Source organism: Camellia sinensis, unplaced genomic scaffold (genome assembly GCF_055761805.1).
Source record: "Camellia sinensis isolate YWXY unplaced genomic scaffold, ASM5576180v1 Unanchor1, whole genome shotgun sequence".
In the NCBI taxonomy this organism is placed as follows: Eukaryota; Viridiplantae; Streptophyta; class Magnoliopsida; order Ericales; family Theaceae; genus Camellia; species Camellia sinensis.
In genome coordinates, this window is record NW_028128987.1 from 4,810,454 (window position 1) to 4,817,014 (window position 6,561).

The following is a 6,561-nucleotide window of genomic DNA, read 5'->3' on the forward strand; positions in this document are numbered from 1 at the left end:
CCCCAATATGGCATGGATAAGATTGTGGACGCTGCTCCTAAGGTTCCTCCTGTTGATGGAAGTTGAAGTCTTCTTTGGAATGATTCAAAGTTTTCACGTTTTGCTTTTTTTTCTTTTTTCTTTCCACTGTACTAGAGCTCGGTCTTCCTAACGAGTTGTCTCCTTAAGGCTGCCAAGAGCTCGGTCTTCCTAACGAGTTGTCTCCTTAAGGCTGCCAAGACAATTTTCTTCTTTTTTGTTGCTGTTTGTGAGGCCAGTTGTGCCTTTGTTGGATGATGAAATTTTCCTTTTGATTTTGCAATCTGATGCTTTCTTGCTTCTATGCCTAAATGTCATCTGTACTGTTTGCCCCCGGTTGAGCATTGTCGGGACCTCAGGGCCGAATAGATGCTCGGTCTAGTTAACGAGTATTTTGTACCACTTTGCTTGGTTTTGTAATGAAAGGAGAGGGTCTTACTTAGGTTTAGGTTGGTTCTGAAAAACAGTTGTTTGCCCGCACTTGGGGCTAAGTAAGATTGGTACTGAAGATTATGCTCTTAGGCAGAACTACTTAAGTCTGTTGCAACTTTGATAACACAAGTGCATTAGGATGGGATAAAGGTATAAAGAGATGTCTTACTCAGGTCCGGGTTGGTTTGAAAAAAAAAACAATTGTTTGCCCCCACTTAGAGTTGAGTAAGACTAGTGTTAGAAGTTTACTCCTGATCGAGTTTAGCCAAGTTTGTTCTAACTCTGCTTGCATGCAGCGATACTGAAGTGTTGATGTGATGATATTTAAGAAATTCTGCGGACTTGGAGATGTTTATTTAAAATATGTTAGTGCGGTTTCCACCAATTAATTCCACTTGGCTAAAGTTCAATTTTAGTTGCCAAACATAATTCCACCAAGCAGTTCCACTTGGCATGTTTGAGTGCTAAATAAAATTAAATCCCGTTCAGTTGTTATGAAACTAAGTCCGTTTGGGTTAGACCAAAGCTAAATTCGTTTGATAAATGTCAAAACTAATTCTGTTTGGTAAACACCGAAGCTAGATCCATTTCATAAACATCAAAACTAATTCTGTTTGGTAAAAACCAAAGCTAATTTCGTTTGATAAACACCAAAGCTAAATCCATTTGATAAACATCAAAGCTAATTCCGTTTGGTGAACACCGAGTTGATTACAAAAATCTCTTGCAATGAAACTGGTCAGATAAAAATTTGAGAGAAGTGGGGAGGCATTTGCATTGATCAAAAGATAAATGTCTTTACACTCTGATAGAGAAGCTAGGGGATAATTCTATTGATAGTATGTCTTGAGATTTGGTACATTCTAGGGCCGAGGTATGGCTCTGCCTTTGAGATCCTCTAGGTAGTAAGCTCCATTTCCAGCAACGGCTGTGACTTTGTATGGACCTTCCCAATTAGGTCCAAGTTTTCCTTCGCCAGGCACCCTTTTTTGATCCACAACTTTCCTCAAAACCAGTTCTCCGGGTGTGAATTGCCTTGGGAAAACTTTTTAGTTGAAACTCTTGATGAGCTGCTGCTAATACGCTACAAGTTTGATCAGTGCTGCTTTCCTTTGGCCTTCTGCCATATCCAGTGCTTGTGCAGTAGCTTCCTCATTACTTGTGCTTTCAAACAGTTCAGATCGGAGGGTTAGGAGACCAACTTCAAGTGGGATAATAGCCTCCATTCCATAAGTTAGAGAGTAAGCACTACTACAAATATAGATAAAGATCACACTTTTTTTGTGTGATGTATGTTTTTTGATCACACCTTTTAAGTTTTATTAAAGTGTGATCTTTGGGAGTGTTTTAAGTGTCATTAAAAAATGATTTCATCACATCTTTTTAAGTGTGATTAATAATATTTAGATCACATCTTTTAAGTGTGATTAAAAATATTTAGATCACATTTTTTAAGTGTGATTAAAAACATTTAAATCACATCTTTAAGTGTGATTATTAACTAATAAAACCTGCGATAAAAAATTTTTTGACAGATTTGAAGAATAATCAATATTATTTTTGTACGCGCATTTGAAAAATATAATACACACTATATATTATATATATTTTGAATCACAACCATATATTGAATGGAATAACGTCATATATTTCATAAAGAAAAATTAAATGTTCAAAAGTATATACAAAAGAATTAATAAAAAGTTTTTAATTGTGATTACATATATTAAAAAATGAAAAAAAAAACCTTCAAAAAACTAAGTTCTTGAATTCTTTAACCATATTTTGCATCTCTCCAGGAAATTTTTGACCTAAAAAAAAAAATTTAATTCAGAAACCGCTAGAAGCATATGAATAAACTTACTATTTTTGTAGAGACTGTTATTGTCTTACAAAAGACAAAATCGGACATTTTCTCATCACACTGACTCTTTATCCCCTGCATCAATAGAAAAGGAATAACGACTTTGATTGTTACTAGTATAAAATGTTTGTGTTACCACATATAAATATGACATATACATAGAATCAATAAATTCAAAATGAAAATCTTCAATGTATGGCCAGATATTTTAAAGTCATAAAACCAAATATATATACAATCAACAAATTTATTGAAAATCTTCCGTGAGACATCATTATATTCATTTGATTCTACGTATCAAAAACAACAATAAACGAGAATTACAAGAAAAGTGGTCGCAGTGATTCTATACTCATGCTTGCTTCCATGTGAAATGACTTTGAACATAAAAGGTGAAACAAAAAAACAAGCCAGAATATACTCTTACCAGCACTACACCTCAACCAGCCACAAAACACACTACACAAAGACAAGGCCAAACATGCACACTACTGATCATCAACCTACTAAAAAGCTCTAGCCCTACTCACTCTCACTCTCACTCTTAGTATTCCTGAGCCACGAAAATACACGACTTCCCACTCATTAATTATTTTTTGTTTTAATCAAAGGTGTTGGAAAGTTGTTTTGTTATACCAACAAAACACAATTCAACAAATGAAAAACAAAAAAACAAGAGAGAAACATACTATGTTAAGAAACATCACACCAAGAATGACAGCATTAGCAAAACCAAAACTCAAAACGTGCATGAAAGAGCACGTGCATCGACATTGTGTTATGAAACATTTATAACTCGTGTGTTTAGTTTTTTATTTTTTATTTTTTTTTATCACTTTGTGTGTTATCTAAAACTAATTACAAAGTCCAAAGGCATGTTTTCGCTAGCCCTCCTTAATTTGTCCAAACGAGTCTCGTGCACACAACATGTTAATGAAATGCTTCAACAGTTTTCTTATCTTCCCTAAATTGCAATGCTAGTCCATTATCTTCCACTTAACTTCCAAAAAGTTGATTACAAATAGCACATATATACATACATATATATACACACTATTTGTAATTTACGAATAAAAAATATGAAATAAGGGTTGTTGAGTTTTAAAATATTGAATCAGTTTAATTTTCTCACGTCGCAATTTTCAAACTTATCAATTATTGTGGGCATTTTGGAAAAATGCAAAGAGTGTGACAAATAATTCACACTAAACAACTTGTATACTTTATATATAGGACAAGTGGTGTGAGTGGTGTTCTGAATTTTTGAATAGTTTGATGATAGAGTAAACTGATTAGCCATTTATAGTTTGATGAAGGTACAAAATTATTGTAATAATTATTGGATATGATAGGTACATGATGAAAAATTGCTGGTAATTACTGAGTAAGATTTAGAGAAGAAAGAAACATCTCAAACTGTTTGAATTTAGTGGCAAGGATGTAAATGATAGTGTAACAAAATTATGGAATTTCTTGAAATTTTAATAAACGCAAGATGGGAAATGCAAGGTATGAAAACTCTATTGTACTTACTCTCTCGATAGTGAGAAAATGCACGATCTGGAGCTCCATTTAGGGATCCTTCATCAATTCCTTCTAAGACAAACCTTTAAGAAATAATGAAGACATAAATTGCATCAGTTAAAAGCTTGAGCCTACAAAACCAAATATTTAGGTGTAGCACTTTCCTCAATCTAAAACTAATGTTTACATTTCAACAAGCACTAACTAGATCACATCACTTTTATTGAACCATGTGGACAATTCAAGCTCTTAATTTAATCAATCTATTAACATCATTCGGTTTTCAAATGCTCTACTGATCCTCATCGTGAAATGCCCATGTATAGTCAAGTTAGATAACCAACCAAAGAAATAATCACAGAATAACAATGATCAATCATTGCTTCAGTAAGAATACAAAATCAAACATTTACCGCAATGTTTGGATATGAAAGGTCCTAAGGAAGTCGTCAAGCTGCCTAATGTGAGCCTATGAAGAAAACACAATGGTTCAAAGACAATGTTTCAAGCACAAATTGTAAGAATTAATAATATAAACATCAATAAAGCAATTAAATTGGACAAACATGCTGTCAATATTATTGAGTAACTAACCTCATAGAAATTAAAGATTATTGAAACAAAAGATATCCAAGAAAATTAGAGTAACAAACCTGCTAAAAATATAGCTGAAACGGTAGCGTTGAAAAGGTAAAATATATACTCACCATGAAAAAAAGGAATGGGAAGAGAGATGATATTGGTAGCGCTGAAAAGGTAAAATAGAAAAACTATGTTAGGGCCCGAACATATATGATAGACAAAATCATATGACTAAGCAGTTCCCGCCATCCATCCATGTTCCCATCATAATGGACTAACATAATTGTAAAATTCTCTAAAACAAACTGAATTCACTAAAATTAGGCAAATAATGTCAACAAAATGACATGTCTTAAGTTAACAACTGATATAGATTTTAAACGCCAACCATTAATAAACAGTTATATAGTTATACCTTTTGAACAATGTCATCAACATTACTTTTTGTTTAATACTAGCTGGAATTGCCAGGAAGATATGAAAGCTTGAAACATTAACCTGAAAAGTGAAGAAAAGATGCACGATGGCAACAAGTATGAAGTACTGATCTTCTACATAACTAACACCACTTTAAAATGTTACTGTTTATATATTTAAAAAATAATAATAACAACCCTCATTGTGAATTAAAGTTTGTGACTTGAAGACAAAATACATGATTCTAAGGAAGTTTGTGTATTGTTTCCAAAGTATACCAAGATCAAAACCTAACCTTTGACTTTGAACTACTTTTTGACCATAGAGGTTTTAACTCCAAAACTAACCTGGCTTGAATGATGCCACCAGGTAAACTGTCCAAAGTAGTAAACGCCACACCAGTATCCTACATGAAAGGATCAGTAGCAACTCAGAATAATGGTAAATATAAGGAACAACATTGACCTAACCCATTACGTACATAAAACAACTGAAGAAATCCCAAAAACTTGTAAAATCAAGTATCAGATCTAATCAAAAGCAATGGGTGAAGTCATTAAGTGCATGTCTTAGGTAGACAAATACAAGAATAAAAACAGAGTGATTAAAATAATAATAATAATCAAAACATAACTCAAAATATTACTTTCCACGGGTAGAAAAGATCCAACCTTTTGTCTATTTGATGATGAAAAGGAGAAGAAAAAATTAGTGGAAGTGAAGTACAAAAAAATAAAAGAAAAGGCCCAACTTCAAAAGTACTCCAATGGAGTGAATGTGTATTCATATAAGATCAAGTAACATGAAAATCAAACCAATATGTATTCATATAAGTATGCAGATCCAATGGAGCGAATGATCATAAGCCAATCACAATCTTAAGGTTCAATCTGACATCGCAATGAGTTGAAGGAATGTAAACGATCACCATAAGGGTAGCACAGACTAAATGTTATGCATATACCTTGGGACTGGATTTCAGATTTGGAGAGTATAGATAAAGAAAAATGTATGGATATTGTAAATATATAAGCCTTTGGGGCCTTCCTTTTCTCCTCTATTCTGAAATGTTCATATAGCATGTAGTAAGGTTTAAATCAACTGAGTATTCAACTTTTTAAAAGTCTTGTATAGGGAAAGAGCTGAGTTTTAGATGTATACATAAGGAAAGCCGTGTGCATCAAAAAATACAATCATATGTTAATTGAAAAAAAAAATTGTGGGTAATTAAAACATAATTGATTTGATTAAAAATGTAAAGTCATGATTCACATCACCAACTTTACCTTTTCCATATGTTGGATGAGAAGAGAAATTGCTTTCTTAGTGTCCACTGTTTGTTTTTGTTGAAACAAATATTTCACTGCTGCTACTGCAAGGCTTGAACTTCAAGAAGTCAATCTCTGCATTGCATTCCCATCCACTATCATTAGTCAAGCTTGAAATGATTGTATATTCTTTATAAAATGTACAACGTTTTGATACACTCTCCTTCTAGATACATATATTTGATATTTTCATATAGGATTCCATTGGTAACACGTATAATTCCAATCTACCAAAAAAAAAAAAAAAAAAAAAAAAGAAGAAGAAGAAAAAGAAAAAGAAGCATTTTAAAAGAGTGAAGTTCTGATTTTAGTATTATTGTTACAACCACTTTCAACTATGAAAAATGTGTCATATTTAAATGATTAAAGTATCAGCACTCATTCTATATCTCATTA